This window comes from Apostichopus japonicus, chromosome 7, assembly GCF_037975245.1.
Source record: "Apostichopus japonicus isolate 1M-3 chromosome 7, ASM3797524v1, whole genome shotgun sequence".
Lineage (NCBI taxonomy): Eukaryota > Metazoa > Echinodermata > Holothuroidea > Aspidochirotida > Stichopodidae > Apostichopus > Apostichopus japonicus.
Genome location: NC_092567.1, coordinates 14,798,101 through 14,819,518, shown reverse-complemented (window position 1 = coordinate 14,819,518; position 21,418 = coordinate 14,798,101). Strand labels below are relative to the sequence as shown.

Genomic DNA, 21,418 nt, shown 5'->3' with positions numbered 1-21,418 from the left:
ATGACTGGTGCAGTGATTTCGTCAGTTTTGAATTGGTATTATGGGTTGGGTCGGACAGAATATTTGATGACATATTTTGTAGAAGTGCAAATCCAGCTCAGTCTACGTAACTTATCGTGTGTGTTGCGCCGTACAACTATGCTACTAAAAATACGTTTTCGTCCATTTTGCGCGCCAACAACGGAATTGAACACTGGGATCGGCGACCTATCCCACAGACACGGGCGGCCGTCAGCTGTATATTTGTTGTACAGTAGTATATAGTTAGTTCATGGGCGACCTATCCCATACGCCCATAGACACGGGCGACCATCAGCTGTATATATTTGCTGTGCAAATAGTTAATTCATGGGCGACATATCCCATAAAGACGGGCAGCCGTCAGCTGTATATTTGATGTACACTAGTATATAGTTAGTTCACGGTCGGTCCATCAGAGGTCTGACCAGGGCTTTGACGAACGGCGGCCTCCCGGTGATCGTCCGAGCTGGCCACCGGCCGTTTCTATTGATATAGGTGGATAATTTGTTTCATGTAATGTTCGTGTTTTGTTACATTTAAATGATTTGTTTGGTTAAAATGATAAAAAAGGAGCTATATTGTAAATAAATCAAAATAAAATCTATAGGTGAATATTCCCATTGTCATAGGATGTTCCAATCAAGATATATAAATGTAAAACTTATTCATATAATCAGTTTAAAAGTTTTGAAACTAAACGTGAACTTTTCTCAAACATATAAAATGCATGCAAACTTATATACAGTAGGTAACATGTTTGCTCACAGAACATTGAAAAAGAACCAGAAATATTTGTATTTATCAGTGTGTATACATTAGCGTTGTATGTTGCGTGGAGTGTGGTACACAAAGCTATGTTATTGTGTGGCGTCATACGGCTATTAACGGTTACGATTGCTTTTGGGTTTGCATGCATGGAATTGCAAGAGTTTCTCTTTATTGTCAAATTCTACAAGTTATATTTCACAACTCCAAGTCCGCAAAATCCAATTCTACAGTACACGTGACAGTCTGCAGTCTGCAAAATAGCACATCCATACCGAAAGACGTATCTTACTACATTTGACCATGTTTTGCCTCCATGATTTGACCAACTGGCCACCGCAATCTTCAACAAGCAACAACGTATATATTTATTCTTGCAGCTTTTCATCAAATTTTGATTTTCACGTTTCCCGTTGAACGACAAAGGCTTCTTTCTTGTAATGCAAGTGAGTGTATCCTCTCTGTTGAGGCTGAAAGCGGTCATTGACTCACGAGGTTAGCTATAAGAATGAAGAATTGTAATATGCAACAATACAACACTAATCGTAGAATAGCGAAACTTTCAGTACTGATCGAAGGTATACATTACAATAATCGTGACTTTTTTTACAATTTGAGCTCTTTTTAACTTCGGACATCACCCTTCTCCCTCCCCCTCCCCTCCCCTACTTTAACACCTTTGACATCGCGCTTCATGAGACATGTTATTATGTTATTATCACATTTGTTTAGTTTGTTACTCGAACGTGCGAGTAGAGTGGCTTTCGTAACTAAACTTCGGGTTTAAAACTCACGAGCGCCGCCATTTCTCGTGCGTGTCCTCAACATCGTTCCTCGCTGTTCCTCTCCGAGGTCAATGTCGTTTGTTTGTATTTACCTGAGCAGAAAAATGCAGGTCAGGCTGAAGTACACAGTACTACTACTACCGCTATGAAAGAACTGAGGATAGTATAGCAGGCGTAAAGGGCACTAGACGGCACAGTGCTATACATAGCTGATACAACGGTTAATAATTAATCAGTTTACTACACGTTGACGTGAGTGATTGAATAATACTGTATTGTAATGTCAGTAAACCCGACAGAAAACTGTATACTAAGAAATTACAAAATAAATAAAACGAGCGGAGAAAGTTTGGCTAAACGTTATGACAAGAAAAAAGAAAAAAGAAAAAAAGGATAGCGAAAATGGAGAAATTAATAGAACTTTACCAGCCTGCATGTACTGATACAAACATAATGGAACTGATTTAGTTGTTCAATAGAAAGCAAAGTTTGCTGACGCTTCATCATGGGCACATGAACACTCTGTTTAAAGCAAAATGGGCGTCAAATTTCACATTGTAATTAAAGGGGAAATCTGCATAGGAAATCTGGTTAATTTACGTAGTGACCATGTCCTACCTTCTCAACAATACTTGAGCAATGTTCTCATAATAAGAGGACTATATGAATGCTTTTGCCTTTTGTCTAAAATAGCTAAAATTAGCAGGTATACAGCCTATATACAGTTATATTCATAACAGTAACGCATTATAAATAAAGACTTCCACCGGGTGATATGCTAAGTAGGCTATTTAATTCTAATTTGAACCGTCAATTGACCGGATATTTAGTTGTTAACATATCTCTGCGAACAAGTATACGGGTGGGTTCAGGGGGGGGGGGGGGAGATGGCTTCCTTTTCCGACTGAAAAGAAAACAAATTTACTTTAAATTAACGTGAACAGTTATACACACGGACAGTCATTTTTTTGTAGGACCTTCAAAGCCAAAAAAATGAAAAGAGAGAAGTGAAGTTACCTCAAATCATTTCCAGTGAAATTACTGTTTTTTTTGTAGTCTGCAGTTAGTGTGTTATAACTGTAGTAGTAAACTAGGGGAATAAGTATAGTCTGAGGTGTACCCTAGCTATTCAGAGACATGCTGTGTGTGAAGTTCGCGGTATGATTATTTTAACTCACTATAATGAAAAAAAGTAGGTCACTAACTTTACTGTAGTTACGTGAAACATATATAACCAGTGGCCAAATATTTCCAAATTATTGTTACTGAATGTTCTCTAAATTGAATTAAATAAAATTAATGACAAGGGTATGAAGAGCCGTCGAAACGCAATATATATTACTTTCGACCTTAGATCACGTGACCTTTGACCTCAGTTACCATGGCAACTACATATTTAGATAGTGCTTGACCAAAAAAATGACTAAATTTGGCCTTTGACCTCTGACATTGGTTCCGGGGGTCTGCGAGACACAAAGGTTCACCCTGTGATACCTTCCACCGAGTTTGAAGAAAATCAGTCAAACCGATTAGGATGAGTTTCTGACACAAAATTGGACACACAAACAGACACGTTTTGACAAAACAAAACTACGAACAAACGAACAAAACAAGACAGTGTGCGAAACTGATGCTCGCAACAAAAATACTTATAAAATAGACGAAATTAAACTTACAAATTTCACATGCCTACTCGATATGTTAAAACCTCTAGGTTAGTTATTAATGTAGTGTACAAGATTGGCCAAGTGAACGATACCTACATGACTGGACGTTGAAACTTACAGTTTTAATAGTATCTTTACATATACAGTGTCAGAGGCTATAGTTGCCACGGTAGCCAACTTATTATGAGCCTGTCACAGCGCTCACGGGCGCCCTCTCTTTTTATGTACCTACATGACTATCTCCCTGGTGTGTTGTCCGCCCAAAATATAACACCACGAGCAACCGAAAAGTTCTTCCTGACACTGCAAGCACTCCACGCACACTGCAATAGTGTGTATTTGCAGGTAAATGCAGTTCTAATTTTCTGTTGGTTTGTGGGCATGTAGCATGACAACAACTTAACTTCTATAAATTTCAAACATGTCATTGAAAAATATAGAAATGGTTACCAGGCTCGTCACCAAGAGTTTATCCCTCCTCTCCTGTCGACTGTATATAACCTTTATAAGAATGTCAGTCACCTCATGAAGAGCGATTTTATGTTTGATTTGATTCGTTTTCTGAGGCTTTTGTCAATATGTAACAAAATATTCATAAGTGGCTTCAAATGAGATTATAAGGTGTAACATTTTCCCGCGAATGTATAGTTTGCATTCGAAATTTGGGGAAAGGAATGAATATATATATACGTATATATAATTATATATATATAAATGTACATGTACATTATTTATCAAAAATGTTATTTTTAATCCCGAATGTATTAAACAATATATTCATCTATAGACCCCTTTACCTACACAATATGACTAACCCAGTTTAAGAGCGCAGGGCCGTAGCCAATGGGAGTGTGGGATGGGGCACATGCAGTACCACCAATTTTTTTTATAATTTCTTCCAAACGGCTTTCATTTTTTAACACTTCATGTCAACGTTTAAACTTGTACTTCACAAATGCAGTTATGATTGGTGGAAAATGATAACACCATATTGCATCTTATCCCCCATTACCAAACAAAAATTACTGAATGGGGGAGAGAACACCCCTTCTCCTTAGATCCCTCGTCAGGAAGGACCTTTGCGATATTTTGGCACCCCTTCCCCGACAAGAAAAAAACTCTGGATACGGGCCTATGAGATTGGGGTATAGCGTGGTGAACTTATAAACAGGAAGGGCTCTCGGGATCCTATTTCCGGCATATACTGGTAATTCTTGGGTATACGTTTGAGACATTATTTTAATTATCGCTTACTTTGATACATAGTGGTTCCAGCGCGTGACTATGTATCCTTGCTAAATTTCAACGAGTAGACTTCATGTGGTAGTCAGAGTGTAAAACGGTGTCCAGTGGAGTCAAACCTTGTTCAAAACGCAACCTTCATTGCGAAACCACATCGAGGGAAGGACATAGATTGATTCGTGCTCATTTCGTTTGGATTTCTCGTTTCGTCTGTGTATTTTTGTGCTGATGTTCAGCCATGAATGGTTTGCTTTAGGACAAACACAAATCATAGCTCACGATAATAAAAGGCTAGTTTTGTTGTGTTCGTAAAAGATCGCGCAGACTACACACAACACAAAGTTTGATCGTTAGACCTATGCTAAGACTACTGGAATTTGGTGAACATTCTGTGTCATCGCCTATATTAGCTATTATTGTGTACGTACTCAGCTTGGAAGTTTATATTTCATTCGGGGGAATATATCATATTGCTGCGTTGAAACAGGATTTTTAAAACAATTTTGACGCTGTCATTTGACAACATTAATCTACTGTTCGCCTTCGTCAGTCAAGGTCTAGTTATACAGCTTCTGCTAGGCGTTTCATCCGGATAGTTTTAACGGAACGTGGCCGTTGGCAAAGACACGAGTGTCCGCTTGTGGAACGCCTTCAGCAGAAACGGTTCACTTGACTGTTATGGTAAGTGACTTTTTTCGTCCCACGTGCATATTTTTAGGGTTTATCCATGGTTGTATGCTTTAGTAACATCCTGATAGTTTGCAAAATTCGTCCATGATGACATTAGTGTGACTTTGACTGGTTTTAACACATTTCTCAAAGGATATGGAACAAGCTTGGACGAACTCTTAGTTTTGAGTTTTTTTTGGCAGGTTTGATATTTAGGCCTAGGAGTTGCCTTAAGGGTTCATCTTCCTAGTCATTGTCACAACTTGTGGTCGATTATTAAACCTCTAAAAAGGAAAGAGAAATTTGGTTAGCAGGAGACTTGTCAAAAGTATAACTTACGTGACAGTGTAGCCAGTTTTTGGTATTTACTCTCAGCTTTTCTGACCTAAAGCTCACAACAGTTTCAAGTTTAAAGATGCGAGGAATGACGACTGTGGTGTTTTCAAAGTCAGGAAGGAGATTTCTAGTATCAAAATAACCACTAACTGCATTTTGAACAACAAAATTATTCTGAATCCATTAAACAAGGTGCACCTTTGGACTCAGGTGAGTTTTGTGCAATTTAACTCATTTGTGAAAGTGTTAGCATTGGTTGACCTATTTCTTTCTCTCTCTAAAAACGGGGTCTGGAACGAGCAGAGGCTATTGCTGAGAATTAGGGGAAAAATTTGCAGCCTTGAGGATCATATTTAGCTAAAATACCTGCAATTTCATGAAAATTAATAACAAAACTTGTGCAGAAATTTTAGCTCCTTTCCCCAACTTGGTATAAAGATAAAGTCACCATAATTCTTCACATTTGTGTACATCTTTGCTCTCATGCAATCTAAGTTCCCAAAAATCTTGGATTGATAACTTATTTTGCAGGCTACACTATTTTTGGTTGTTGTACATATAATTTATTTATTGTATACTTCTGGTGATAGCTGTGAACCAGACTGCATTTTGTTTTCCTTAACATTATTTCAACTAATAGTGACCTCTTTGAAGTGATTGATTGAAACCCACCATATTCTAGTAAAGTTATTTTAAAATTGCAAGTCTTTCAAAGAAAATTAAGGTCATTCAAACTATCTTACCAATAATACCATACCCCAATGATTTTTTAGGCTTGGACATTTACAATCAAATGAAAATGGTTGTGTACATCAAAATACCATATATAACATAAATGATTTTTTTTTAAAAGAAACACATCAAAAAAGGTTGAATTATGTACATGTCATTAGGAAAAGAGACTAAGGTGTGAAAATAAGTACTTATCAAAATATTTGTTCAAAAATTCATGTTGTACCATTATACCTCTTAGAGATTGGTATGTTTTTTTTCAAGAAAAGGAAAAAAATAGAAAGAAAAAAAAAACTGTTTTCTCACAAATATAAATAAAGCAAAGTATTTAATGAAGCAACTTATCTTGGCACAACTTTGCTCACAGAATGGAATATTTTGTAGCTGAAAATTGAATACAACAGAATATGGGCCAAACATGTCAATTTTGAATGAGACGTTCCTTAGATTTTCAAAACAGATATATATGTTGCTTTACTTTATTGTCAAACTGTGCAATCATTTTTCTAGTTCATCCTATAGCCTTCTGGTCGAGTCTAATATTTCCCTTTCCTGTTTGTCTAGATTGCCACAGAAATACGTAGCAAATGATACTTAAATGTACCTCAATTTTTCATCAATTGATAAGTTTTAATAACTTTTGCACCATATGTACCACCAAGACATGGATATCCCTATAGCTAGCTAGATCGTCTAACTGTTGTATATATCTGGTTTCAAAGTGCTTGGCTGCAGCACCTTAATCGGAAGTTACTTCCATATTTACTTCAATATTTTGTAACCCACAATTCAATTTATTCCTCTACTGAGCACTTTCAAATCTTTAACCCCCATACCCCATCACCTCTGTTATCAGTTAATCTGATGTGGTGTTGATGGACTTGAGTAACAGATCATTAAGGTGTTTAGGTACTGAATTTTCTAGTTTTGTGTTAACAAACAAGTACTCTATTGGCAGTGTAAAAAATAACTTACCAAAATGGAGCTTTAACAAAGTGACTTTATTCTTAAGCCCACTAAATATAGTGAAACTTGTGACGTAGAATTTAAAGTTACTTGTTACAGACAAATGTAACTTTATGAATACCTTAAAATAGCCATTTGTATCAATTAGATTATTAATTTTTTTTTATGGCATTTGATACTTCAGTCTCACAATAATGCAGTTCTTGTGCTGAGTCAAGGTTTCACTTCAAATATAACAAATAACAAATCTGAAACAAAATTGATTTTTTGAATATCTCTAAACTAGATTTATTTTTACTGTGATAATATTATAATAACATGTAATAGTTTCCAACCAGTAAAATTTTGAAATCAAATGGAATAGAGTTACTTACAAATTAATTTTCAAGTTGGTAATAACAATATATATTTATAAGGTATCTCATTGTGATTATTTGTAAATTTTATTATGTTTAATTCTTGGTAGGAATGAAAATGATCCTGGAAATTGATAGCAAAATGTTATTAAAAGTTGATGTCGGAGCACAATTTAGTGATCATCTTTGAGTTATATCTATATTTCTACATTATATGTAATACCTAACATGATTTATAACAATGATGTCCATCAGTTGACCCACAAAGTTCTTTCTTGACAAACTGACTAAATTTTTGTTGACAGTACTAGAAGAACCAACAACATCACAATTATGTCTGTTTTTTTACTTTGACTGTACTTGTAGTTTAGTTTTTTCCAAAAGTTGTTAATCCCTAAACTATGCTATAAAGTTTTAAAAAAAAAAAAAAAATTGTCAAATTTTAACATGGTTTTCTTAGCAACCTTCAAAACATATAGCCTTTTAATGAGCTTCTTGATGGTCTATCTTTACCAAATGTCTGCCAATAATTTGGAATGTTCAGAACATCACATAGACACTTGGAGTTCACTTGAAAGTGTTTTTAGCATACTAAAAATTTTACAGGTCTACAGGAAAAATCTTGCTCATGACCTCATTTTAAGGCCTCCACACTTTTCAGTCCCTTCGGTATTTGTACACAAACCTTATCCCCTTCCAGAATCTAAGTAAATAAACAGATGCCCATGGATTTATCCTCCACCACTGTCTGTATAACTGTCAAATTACTTCACAGGTTTAATGTGGTAGACTCAATAGGATTATCTCTTTTGTTACATTTTTATGGAACCCTTGGTGATCTACAGTAGTAGTACAGTAATCCTCTTAGCACTATATTAGTATAAGGTACAGTAGTAGTGGTAATTTTGTCTATAAGCTTAGCATTATTGAATATAATGTGTCTTGGCAAGTTCTGTGTAATTTATTGAATATATGCTTGCAACTATATAGAAGAAAATTGAAGAGAGAAGAGGGCCCCCCCCCAAAAAAAAGAAGGCTGTTAACAAAATTGCTTTATTGCACTGCAAAGGAAAGTTAGAGGGCCTGCTATTTCAGTTTTCTTCAGAAGCTAAGTGAAACAAAATTGTCTCAATTAGCCTCTGAAGAAGATGTTGCTAGGGACAAAATGTTAGACTGTCTTAACTTTGATACAAACTGTATTATTACAGCTCCCTTAAAAGTAATATTGCCTGTCATTCTTTGTTAATAGCTGGTGTAGAGATATTTATATATTCCCGTAAATCAGTGTCTACATTAATTCAAAAAATGTTTTTTTGTTGTTGTTGACTGTTTTAGCAAACCTTTACCTGGTGACATTTTAGGATCAGGCCAAGAGCTTCTTGCAAAGTGTTTCCATAAAATTATTGAGTAAATGATCTTTTCATAATATTATGAAATTTCACACTCGTGGCCCCCTTTCAATTCATTATGTTATCATTTATAATATGTATGCCAACCGCACATTGGCAATTGTATTTTTTTTTATAATGTGTTGACTTTTCTTCCATCATTATCAGAAAATATTCAAGCAAATTATAATGAAGCTTACTAAATTGTATTGCTATGGAATTTTAGAATCAATACCATATATTGTGGTATCAAAGATTTAACAAACACAACTCCCCCCAAAAAACTACTTTTAGTAAGGAAATAATATCGAGTTTGATATCTATCGCTAGTTATTTTATATGAATACATCTCTATTTACAGTGTAATACTATCTATAAAGTGGAGTTCTTACCTTGAATTAGAGAGGGTTCTTTTTTATTTTTTTGGGTAAGTAAGTACTATCTCTCATAATAAACCCTGTTGTAGATAAGAAATGCTCTATATTCTTATGAGAGTCAGCCTTCAAGACATATATGGTACTTCAAGGTTAATAACAGCTGTAGGTAGAGAAAAGCTGCCATATCTTTAGATGATGCACGATAATTGTGTGACATACGATCTTAGGTTGCTTTCATACTGTTGTTGTCATTGATGCTGTGGAGATCCGTGCGAGGTTCACGTCCATGGAGCGTCTAACATGTTTGTTCCGAGAGTGCATAGTTTAAATATATATATATGTGATAATTCGTAAATTGGTATCGCATGATACTAACGGTCGGTCGGTAGTATACCGGGGGACGAAAGATGCTCTTGTGTAGTAAAGTAACTGTTTATCGTGGAATAGAACAACTGTACAAGGAACAGAAAGGAATTGTAGAGCGAAGCAAAAAAAAATGAAAGCATCGCTTGATGGTAGCGAACTAAAACTGGACACTGACAAAATGATTTGCAGGACTGACGTTTTGGAACTGTGTTACAAGAGTTTTGATTGTTGTAGCAGAAGTATATAGCCATGATCTTCATGAAAATAATTGCAGTCAAATCATGTATCAGAAATGTTCTCCAAAGTATTTTTTTGTATGTTTTTCTTTGTGCGATTATTTCAGCATATCCTAGCAACTTTGGGATCTCCATAATTCCTGTAATGTCTGCTGCAGCCAGTTATTTTGGGATCTCCATATATTTCCTGTAATGTCTGCTGCAGCCAGTTATTTTGGGATCTCCATATATTTCCTGTAATGTCTGCTGCAGCCAGTTATTTTGGGATCTCCATATATTTCCTGTAATGTCTGCTGCAGCCAGTTATTTTGGGATCTCCATATTTCCTGTACCTGTACTGTCTGCTGTAAGCTAGTTTATTTTCCTATTGTCTTATGACATCTTAAAGTAAGCAAGCTGTGGTTAAAGCATTCCTCGTTAAATAACTATTTCTTCAAGCCACTGGACTTTCGTTAGAGCACAAATAGTGGATTTGGTTACCTTAACATATCAGATCAGAGCTTTTGTGTTAAATACCCCATAAATCTGAAAAGTGCAAATTATGATTAAAACCCAGGATTATTAATAACAGTATCATACTTACTGTATTAAGTCTGTTATTTCAAAAGACCTAATGGTTAGCAACTGCCTAGAAATGACATACAAACCGTTTATATAAAAACTGTATTTATATGACCAGTAAGCTAATTGGCAATTGCACCCTATACATGTGACAGTAAAAACTCCCACGTTGTGTTTTCTAAAGTGAACTTTGTACAAGCATGCTGTACATGCCTGAACTGAAGTATTTGATTGAATCTGCTGTAAAACACTTATTAATACAGTGAATGTGCATGATGTGACCTTGTTGCAGTAATTACTCATATATTTTAATTAATTTATGATTCAATTAAACAGTAGACTGGATTAAAAAAAAATTTCCTTTGCACTGGTGGCTCAACACTCCCTCGAATGAGGTGTGGGAAATGTTGAAATTGTCTGTGGAAAACGACTGATTGTTTTCTTGTTGTAACAAGAAAACGAGATGTTACAGTATAACCCTAAAGATAAATACATTGGCAGTCACTGTACTATCCATAATGGGAAAAACAGAGTCACAAATTGTTCTTGGTTCTTTCGCATTGTGGAGCACAGCCATCGTTCGGACATTGTCAACATTCGTGTTGTTTCAACAACAGCTTGAAATGTTTACTTTCATTTTTATGATGACATATAACGATATTTGAATGTTATTCAGCATAGATGCACTTAAGTTTACTAGTGCAAGTACCAGCTCGCTTTTTTTCAAATTTGTGAAACGTGTGAATGCACATTTAACCAGATCAGACCCCGCAATTGTGATGCCCCTTTCGGGGGATGATCTTGTCCAATCAAGATCCTTCGAGATCTTCAGCTACTCAAGGGTCAAAAGGTAGCCTAGGCTGCGATGTCGTATTTAACTACTTGATTTGTCATAACAGTCATATGTCCCGATTGTCTCCCCTCAGTCACTACGGTATCGTGATTCCTGTCCCTCAGTCTCAGTAAAGAGATCAAAGCAGAAAATTGTGTGTCCCACAAAAAATGTAAATGTGTCTACCCCCGTGTGCGCTTTGATCGTTTGATGGTTATGACTGATTTCCTGGTTACTAGTATCATGTCATGTGTTGGAAACGATTTCATGTAAATTACCGGAAAATAGTGGAATTGAATTCGTTGCAAAATAGTGTCAGCTTTAAGGGACATCGAATCCATGATTTCTCACAACTTGGATTTGAATTTTTTGTCCTGAAGGTTTTTATTATTTTTCTTGGGGGGGGGTGGGGAGGGGAGTGATATGTTGCCATCATAAGCATCAGTTTCATACATGATTAATAAATGAATTTATTAGCGTACTTTGCTTCTCATAAACAACGAAATCAAAATTAACGATAAATTGTTAAACGGTTGTCACATTGTAACGTTAAACTACTGTTATCCTTTCCGTAACGATTCGATGAACTTAACTTTAATGTCAAGTACTGTCTTTCTTTATCATGCCCTATTGACTGTCAATAAAAAGTAAAAACTGGCAGATGGCATCGGGTCTGAAGAATAAAAGGAAAAGAATAAAAAACGTTGAGTGTTTTGTGAGGTGGGGTTGAACAATTTGTAACCTTGAAGATATGGTTAAGTAGTTTAATTATGCTAATAAAAGAATAACTCTACATATATGGTTTGGATGTCTTCCATACTGGCAGTACAATGTGAACGTAAAGTCCCAGGTCAGACCGGTTGCATGCTCTTCAATTAATTTTCTTTTATCACTAGAAGTTAATTGTCTCCCCACAAAATCAAACCATAGGCTGTCCACTCGGAGATTAACCTTGACGCGTCAGACCTCATTGATACCAACGAGGTGTTCACAGCAGGACTCTTTCCCATTTTGCTATGGAAAGAAAGAAAATTTGTCTTAATTGTTGATTATCTATGGCAGGTATTAAATAAGTCACGTTTGAACCTAATTAGCTAAAGTTTTGTACAGAATGGAGCTTTTATTAGTAATTATTGTTTTGGTGCCGAAATAGTTTGTTCGATGTATCATCGATTTTACTGAATCGGAGAACTTTGTATTCAACAATGTAAACTTCCAGGATGGAAAGTAGCAGACACATGGCTATTGCATAATTGATATAAAATCATCTCTTCGGAGCATGGATAGTTCTTTTCGAACAACGTCAAACCCGATGAGCCTGTAAGCATTCTATCTATCAGGCATGAGCTTTTTCCGAGAATTTGCGGAATATCTGTGATTTCATTCCTACCTCAGGGACAAAAACTATTATCCTAACACACTGTACGCATATGCAAACTGGAGCCTATACCGTAATTTTTGCAAAGTTCCATTTTTTTTTTTTTAACCCAGGCTCCTCTCTGATCTATATGCAAACATGGGCAGCTGAACACCTGCCAATTTAATTTGTAACTTTGGTAAACTTCTGTCAGACATGGTGGATTATAAGCTAATATTCTATTGAAGATATCCATAGAATTTACAAACACATTTTCTTGTATGTGATGTTACCTTTTAAGGGACATACATCTAGGTAGCAATATTAAACCAAATTATACAAGGTTGATTTGGAAGTACTGGTAATTAACTTACTGACTTAAATATTATTTGACATATAAACTGAAGACATCATCATTCGAACTAGTTGCTTCCTCAAAAAGCTCCAGCTAGGATCATAATTCCTATAAATGTTAATGATACGATAATGCAAATAATGGGTTTATGATAGCGTAAATTTGTAGATGGCGTGTGTGTGTGTCATCCAGTCGTTTGAATTCCTGTAGTTAAAACAAAACGGATTTGAAACGTACTTGAAGTAAAAATGACTGGGTAGCACTTTGCAAGGTATAGTAAGACCACTCACTATGAGACCACCCTTGTAATTTGGATCTATTAGCTTATTTCAAGGTTCTTTGCAATATTACTGGACTTACACCTGCGATTCATCTCGTAATTATTGAAGACGAGATCATGTGAAGCATCTCTTCACGACTACCGCCCATTGATTGAGATACGTTTACAGCGCCAGCTATATATAGAATATCTGGAGATCTACAAGCAGTACAGATTCGTGAGCATTATGAGTACCCAGAGCTGTTTCTATAGAACTGTTAGGACCGATATAACAGCGCCCTCTGTGGGAGTGCTGAAGATCACACCACCATTCAAACTGGGTACTCTGAGGTAGCTAGCTCACAGAGTACCAACGCTCATAAATGGCCCCTTGTCGGAGAATAAAATGCTGTTGTATACGCACAGGTAGCGTTGCGGTTTTCACTCTCCGAAATTGCTGTGAGAGCACTGCACACTGTACTGCGTTCAGATTAGCCGCGTAAAGGAGGACTTTACAAATTTCTTACGATGCTTTTGATTTGCTGATGAAAAGTACGAGCCTTTTTTATTGACCAATCGAGTCAAATTTTATATCACCAGAGAGAAAAGTCAACAAATTTTTCTTTGGCATAGGAAAGAAGTTGCTTACGCAATCACACTCTCACCAAGCACAATGTAAGCATCGAGAGATAGGGACATTTTGAAGAGGTTCACTGCTTTCCGAAGTGGTTTTTACTTTTTCAGATTAGAAAGTACGGGGATTAGTTCACACACATGATAAATAACGGCACGTCTTCGTAAAGAGGACACAATATTCTTCAAGATGACATAAGAAAGAGTTTTCTGAGTGCTATACTTAGAATGTTATGAAAAGAGTCAGCGCGAAATGTGCTAATTTCGTGGCAATATTTGCTGCATTACGGGGTGTTTTGTGCTGAGTTCTGCAAGGATTCCATATGCATGCCTTCCTAGAGACCAATCTGCATATATTACTATGCAAGTTGTCCTCTTGCTTCCCTTGCAGTCCTATAATATTATATAAATGTCAAACAGGAATGAAGATTAGAATTTATGCTTCATTCCTGTTTTGCATAAAGTGCAGACAAAGAAAAGGCAAGTTAAAGTCAAGTAGCTTGTACTTACTAGTGCGAACTCTAAAGTTACTGATTAATAGAAGTAAATCACCGTAATAAAAAGTAATTGGCCAAATGGGAAAACAAGTGATATAGTCTTTCTGTTTTATACAAATCTATGTAGTGATTTAACGTAAAGCCATTTTCTGGCAGCAATTTTACCAAACCTACCAGGCACGTAGACAGACCTTGGTTGAGGTGAGGGGCAAAGCCAATTTCTTTGGTCTTGAAAAGGGAAGAAAAAGTCCTTATTTGAACTATACTTCTTGTTCATAAATTACTAATGAAAAAACTTTCTTTTTGGGGTAAAAATAACATTTCGTCCGGAGTGGTCAATTTTGGAGATACTCTCCTGTATTTGTAAATCTTCTATTTTAGCCATTGGTTTTAGCACCAACAATTTAAGGAGGCCCATAATATCTGTGTCCCGTAACCTGTGCAAGTTTTGTTCACATGATGGTAGCATAGATGAGGAATGGGCATTACTCTGCACAGGTAGGGGGACATGGCCCCCCTCCCCTTCTCCTGTGCACTAGCCTCACTACGGGTCCGGGTTCTGGAGGGATAGGGTCTCATTGACAGGATGCTTTTGATTCTGCCTGCTATTCTTAGAGCTTTTGGGCCGAGTACATTTGATACTACTGGATCGAATTTGTACTTGAATCAAGGTGATGCCTGCCGTACTGATATTGATCTGGTTGAACTTGTAATACCTTGACACTGAAAGTTCCAAGCGTATAGTTTTTGTTTTTAAGTTTTTATTAAGATGTAATTACTATAGTTTTAACCTGTGCATTATGTGTCTGAACAAAAACAATCGCTGTAGATGGAAGCCTTGCAGCTTGTCTGTATGTATACTCATTTAACAAGCAGCTTGCAGTGTAGAACAATAAAGAAAACAAACAACAGAAGAAAACAATAACGAGAAGAAAAGAAAAGGAAAAAACTTAAAAACTTGTCTGTATGTATATATATACTCATTTAACAAGCAGCTTGCACTGTAGAACAATAAAGAAAACAAACAACAGAAGAAAACAAAAACGAGAAGAAAAGAAAAGGAAAAAACTTAAAAACTTGTCTGTATGAATACATACTCATTTAACAAGCAGCTTGCAGTGTCGAACAATAAAGAAAACAAACAACAGAAGAAAACAATAAAGAGAAGAAAAGGAAAGGAAAAAACTTAAAAACTTGTCTGTATGAATATATACTCATTTAACAAGCAGCTTGCAGTGTAGAACAATAAAGAAAACAAACAACAGAAGAAAACAATAAAGAGAAGAAAAGGAAAGGAAAAAACTTAAAAACTTGTCTGTATGAATACATACTCATTTAACAAGCAGCTTGCAGTGTCGAACAATAAAGAAAACAAACAACAGAAGAAAACAATAAAGAGAAGAAAAGGAAAGGAAAAAACTTAAAAACTTGTCTGTATGAATATATACTCATTTAACAAGCAGCTTGCAGTGTAGAACAGTAAAGAAAACAAACAACAGAAGAAAACAATAACGAGAAGAAAAGAAAAGGAAAAACTTAAAAACTTGTCTGTATGAATATTTACTCATTTAACAAGCAGCTTGCAGTGTCGAACAATAAAGAAAACAAACAACAGACGAAAACAAAAACGAGAAGAAAAGAAAAGGAAAAAACTTAAAAACTTGTCTGTATGTATATATATACTCATTTAACAAGCAGCTTGCAGTGTCGAACAATAAAGAAAACAAACAACAGACGAAAACAAAAACGAGAAGAAAAGAAAAGGAAAAAACTTAAAAACTTGTCTGTATGAATATATACTCATTTAACAAGCAGCTTGCAGTGTCGAACAATAAAGAAAACAAACAACAGACGAAAACAAAAACGAGAAGAAAAGAAAAGGAAAAAACTTAAAAACTTGTCTGTATGAATATATACTCATTTAACAAGCAGCTTGCAGTGTAGAACAATAAAGAAAACAAACAACAGAAGAAAACAATAACGAGAAGAAAAGAAAAGGAAAAAACTTAAAAACTTGTCTGTATGAATACATACTCATTTAACAAGCAGCTTGCAGTGTAGAACAGTAAAGAAAACAAACAACAGAAGAAAACAATAACGAGAAGAAAAGAAGAGGAAAAAACTTAAAAACTTGTCTGTATGTATATATATACTCATTTAACAAGCAGCTTGCAGTGTCGAACAGTAAAGAAAACAAACAACAGAAGAAAACAAAAACGAGAAGAAAAGAAAAGGAAAAAACATAAAAACTTGTCTGTATGAATACATACTCATTTAACAAGCAGCTTGCAGTGTCGAACAATAAAGAAAACAAACAACAGAAGAAAACAATAACGAGAAGAAAAGAAAAGGAAAAAACTTAAAAACTTGTCTGTATGTATATATATACTCATTTAACAAGCAGCTTGCAGTGTCGAACAGTAAAGAAAACAAACAACAGAAGAAAACAAAAACGAGAAGAAAAGAAAAGGAAAAAACATAAAAACTTGTCTGTATGAATACATACTCATTTAACAAGCAGCTTGCAGTGTCGAACAATAAAGAAAACAAACAACAGAAGAAAACAATAAAGAGAAGAAAAGAAAAGGAAAAAACTTAAAAACTTGTCTGTATGAATATATACTCATTTAACAAGCAGCTTGCAGTGTCGAACAATAAAGAAAACAAACAACAGAAGAAAACAATAACGAGAAGAAAAGAAAAGGAAAAAACTTAAAAACTTGTCTGTATGTATATATATACTCATTTAACAAGCAGCTTGCAGTGTCGAACAGTAAAGAAAACAAACAACAGAAGAAAACAAAAACGAGAAGAAAAGAAAAGGAAAAAACATAAAAACTTGTCTGTATGAATACATACTCATTTAACAAGCAGCTTGCAGTGTCGAACAATAAAGAAAACAAACAACAGAAGAAAACAATAAAGAGAAGAAAAGAAAAGGAAAAAACTTAAAAACTTGTCTGTATGAATACATACTCATTTAACAAGCAGCTTGCAGTGTCGAACAGTAAAGAAAACAAACAACAGAAGAAAACAATAACGAGAAGAAAAGAAAAGGAAAAAACTTAAAAACTTGTCTGTATGAATATATACTCATTTAACAAGCAGCTTGCAGTGTCGAACAATAAAGAAAACAAACAACAGACGAAAACAAAAACGAGAAGAAAAGAAAAGGAAAAAACTTAAAAACTTGTCTGTATGAATACATACTCATTTAACAAGCAGCTTGCAGTGTCGAACAATAAAGAAAACAAACAACAGAAGAAAACAATAAAGAGAAGAAAAGAAAAGGAAAAAACTTAAAAACTTGTCTGTATGAATATATACTCATTTAACAAGCAGCTTGCAGTGTAGAACAATAAAGAAAACAAACAACAGAAGAAAACAATAACGAGAAGAAAAGAAAAGGAAAAAACTTAAAAACTTGTCTGTATGAATATATACTCATTTAACAAGCAGCTTGTAGTGTAGAACAATAAAGAAAACAAACAACAGAAGAAAACAATAACGAGATGAAAAGAAAAGGGAAAAAAATAAAAAAAGTATGGAATTTTGTTATATATTGCATTATTTCTTGTACTATATAGGTAATACCTAGAACTGCTACCTCTCTTGTCTGTTTGAGGTATTGACATATTGATATGTCATACATCTTGATACAGATCCTGACACAACATAAAACAGAAGTTTGTACTTTCTGTCTGTAAACTTTGCACTAACCTTGACATAGAAAAGACATGGTGTATCTAGTGATTGCAGTTCTGTGGCTAATTATATAGCCATGCCTAGTAACCGTTACAAATTTCAAAGTAACATTGTTTTGGGTTTTTTTTTCTTGGGCGTTTACTGTTTAATCAGAATGGCACCCACTGGTTCCCATACAAACAACGATTCCAGCTGACCTTAAATAGTACAATCAGGTATAGAGAAGAGTGTGCCAAAATGAGGTCAACCGTTCACCTTGAATAGGGTATTTACACTGGTACTACTAACCATTGGGACGTATCATACAGTACATGCCTAATACCGTGAACTTTCTGTGTGTATCAGTAGTACAGTGAATGAATGGGAATGAAATGGAAGGTGTGAGCTTGATAATAATTGGTGGTCTTTCATTGAACACATATTTATTTTACAGTTTCTTCTCAGAATGATAAGTATTTTATGTCCATTTGCTTTTCACGATACAAGTTATATACAAACCTAAAGTTGTTAAACCATTATTTTGGGTTGTCTGTGATTAAGTTGTTTGTAGTGATATGGTGTGGCTATGGGACTGCAATATATATATTTATATGAATGTACACACATGTTTGTGCATGTGTGTTAATTATATACTGGAACAGTTTTACAAAAACATAAGGTCATCATGTATTAGAAATGTTGATCTATATGGGTGTGTTGTGTGAGGGAGGGGGGGGGGGAATAAATGTAGGTCACCATATTATTTTATAATATGAAAAAATTGGCATGCCCATAGGATTATAACCAAAAGATTAAGTACCAAAATGGCTTTTTTTGTGAATTTGAAAGTTTGAAACAACACTTTTAAGAACATATATGTCATATGGTCTTTTTTAGCTCATTAAGAACAAATCTAGGCAACTTAGAGTGCCATTCCCTCCTCCCCTCCCCTTCCCTCCCCTCCGCTCCACCTCACCTGTTTAGCAATTTTGGAATGGTTATTTGAACTTATTTCAATGACTGTAACTTGATGTTAATACGCTGTCATTGCGTGACTTGTGTACAGGAGTCTGTACTCTAACCTTGTCAAGAAGGATAGAATTACCTAAGTTCACAGTGTACTTGTGATCTGTGGGCTGCATCAGGGTACACTTGTCCCATTTCAATATATTTGAGACTTTTGAGGGGAAGTTGTACATACTTCATTAAAAGAGATCATAGCCGACTTTCATGTTCTTTAGAACAATTTTTGCTGGTTGCAAAACAATTTGAAACTAATATTGACGAGGAATATATTTCCACACTGCTAGTTGAAAGCCCCTTGTCTCTAACTTGAGATATGGTGGCTTGAATACAACCTATTTTGATTGGCTAAACCCTTCAACTACTCCATGAAGTTGGATCACAGTAGGGTAAGGTCTGTGATGTCATCTCGAGGAGCAAACACTCTTCAAAAGTTTTATTTCTAAAGGCTCTTATTATCTTCTTGTTGATTTATCCTTGTAACCTGATCACATTTGAAATGTTTGCTTAGATCTGTCAAGCTTCTCTCTACTTTAATTTCATCCAAATGTGGTCTTTTTTTGGTAGAAATATTCTTTTCCTCTGTTGATAAATGATTGACAAATTATAGAGAAAAACAAAGACAACAGTTCTGCTAAATTGCCCCCCTGATGACATCATCCAATCTGATGTTGCCAGATGCATTTTACAAAATTTCAGAAAAATTTGAAAAAATTAATATCTTCGCCATGCGAAACACTATGAGGATGTAAGTTTACACGTAATGATTCACAAAATTTTGGAGCAAGTTTGCCAAGCAATAATCTTCAGCCACCAGAATATCCTTCTTAGAAGGTTAATGGGTGGACTCACTCACCCCACTTGTGGACACTTACTGACAAATGCCATTAGGATACTATTTTACTGCTCAGTGTTAAAGAGAATCTTGAAATGGGTACATATAATATGTATGCTTGATGTGGGAACAGATTCAATGAATGCTTGATTTTGAAAGACATCAATTGTGGCAAGACAGGTCTGGATACCGTATGGCACAGTATGTATACTAGTTGGCCTATAATAGCAGCGAATCTTACAAAATATGACCAGACGTTTAGGCATTTTTGTTAAACCATGATTTATAATTTACTTCTAATTGAAGAATTGCTACCCAAAATGAGTTAACAAATGTGTGAACAATTCTAACGACCATTTCTTTCTCTTGTAGAGCTTGCATGTTTATTGAAAGAGTGAAGTTAATAATTGGTTCATTGTCCTACGAGAAGTACGTAGAAAGTCCATTGTTATTGTTTCTCGTTCGCGGTGCGCTCCGCAGAATTAGGTCATGCGGTGACCTGTACTATTAATGAGCTTTTACGCATCGCGTTTCTGGTCAGTGAGAATCTGCTAGTTAATTTTGACATTAAATTACTCTGAATGTAGTACTGTCTCTTTTGACTAAACGGGAACGGGAACCACGGTAATACTTTAGAATGAGCCCCCCCCCCTCGCCCCAGTCTCCAGCTATGCATTTTAACCACTCTGTTCATAGACACCCCTTATCTAATTAGCTGCCCTTTTACAAATTTTGCAATGTATTCTTTTCATATAGTTGTCTGACAATAGCAGGTGAGGTTTTAGCCACCTGTTGATCCTTGCCCTTATATTTATCAGGTGGGTCTTATTATTGCCACATACTTTCAGTTTACCTCTAAACTCAATTCAACCTACATTATAATTCTTTCCCAATAATATATATATTTCTATTGATATACCAGTTGCATTTGACATACAGTTGGGAGACCGTCCTTGGCAATCGAAAGTATTCAAACCTTGAGACTAAACTCATTAAATTCAAAGAGAGCCAATATCTGTTATAGATGAACTAATGAGAAAAAAAGGTTGTTGTGTCACGTGCGAGACTTTGAAAAGAACAACCTCCGGTAACAGCCCTTCCTGCAAAAGTAACCAGCAGATCGCAAATTGTCTGTCATCCCGACAGTTGAAGATTGCAGGAAAAATCAAATAATATCGGGTCATAGCTTTAACCCTGATTTGCTCATTAAAAGGTTGATATGTTAAAGGACGCTTCATCCCGGGGAAATTTGAATGATGTAGTATAAATGACTCTGCTTGTTCCTGTTTAACTTTCTCTCAACTTTCTGACAAGTGTTGATTATTATGTTTATGTTTAATATTAGTAATGGATGGTTGGACGAATAAAAAAAAAGTCCACCTTCCATTTCCTGGTTAGATGTAGTTGTCTCATTCTTATCCTATTTATTCGTCTTGCTCAGGTCACAATATATTTTAAAACTTCCCCGTCCTCTCC

General features: G+C 35.3%; 1 protein-coding gene across 3 annotated transcripts in view; it reads left to right on the top strand.

Moving 5' to 3' along the window:
• The first annotated feature begins 4,533 nt into the window (after nucleotides 1–4,533).
• The window catches only part of LOC139969418 (peroxisome proliferator-activated receptor gamma-like), a 231,189-nt gene continuing 214,304 nt past the window's right edge, over nucleotides 4,534–21,418 (top strand). For 2 of the 3 annotated variants that reach the window (XM_071974363.1, XM_071974364.1), the window contains exon 1: nucleotides 4,534–5,161. The gene's annotated coding sequence lies outside the window, so the exon portion shown is untranslated. The other variant, XM_071974365.1, reaches the window with a different exon arrangement.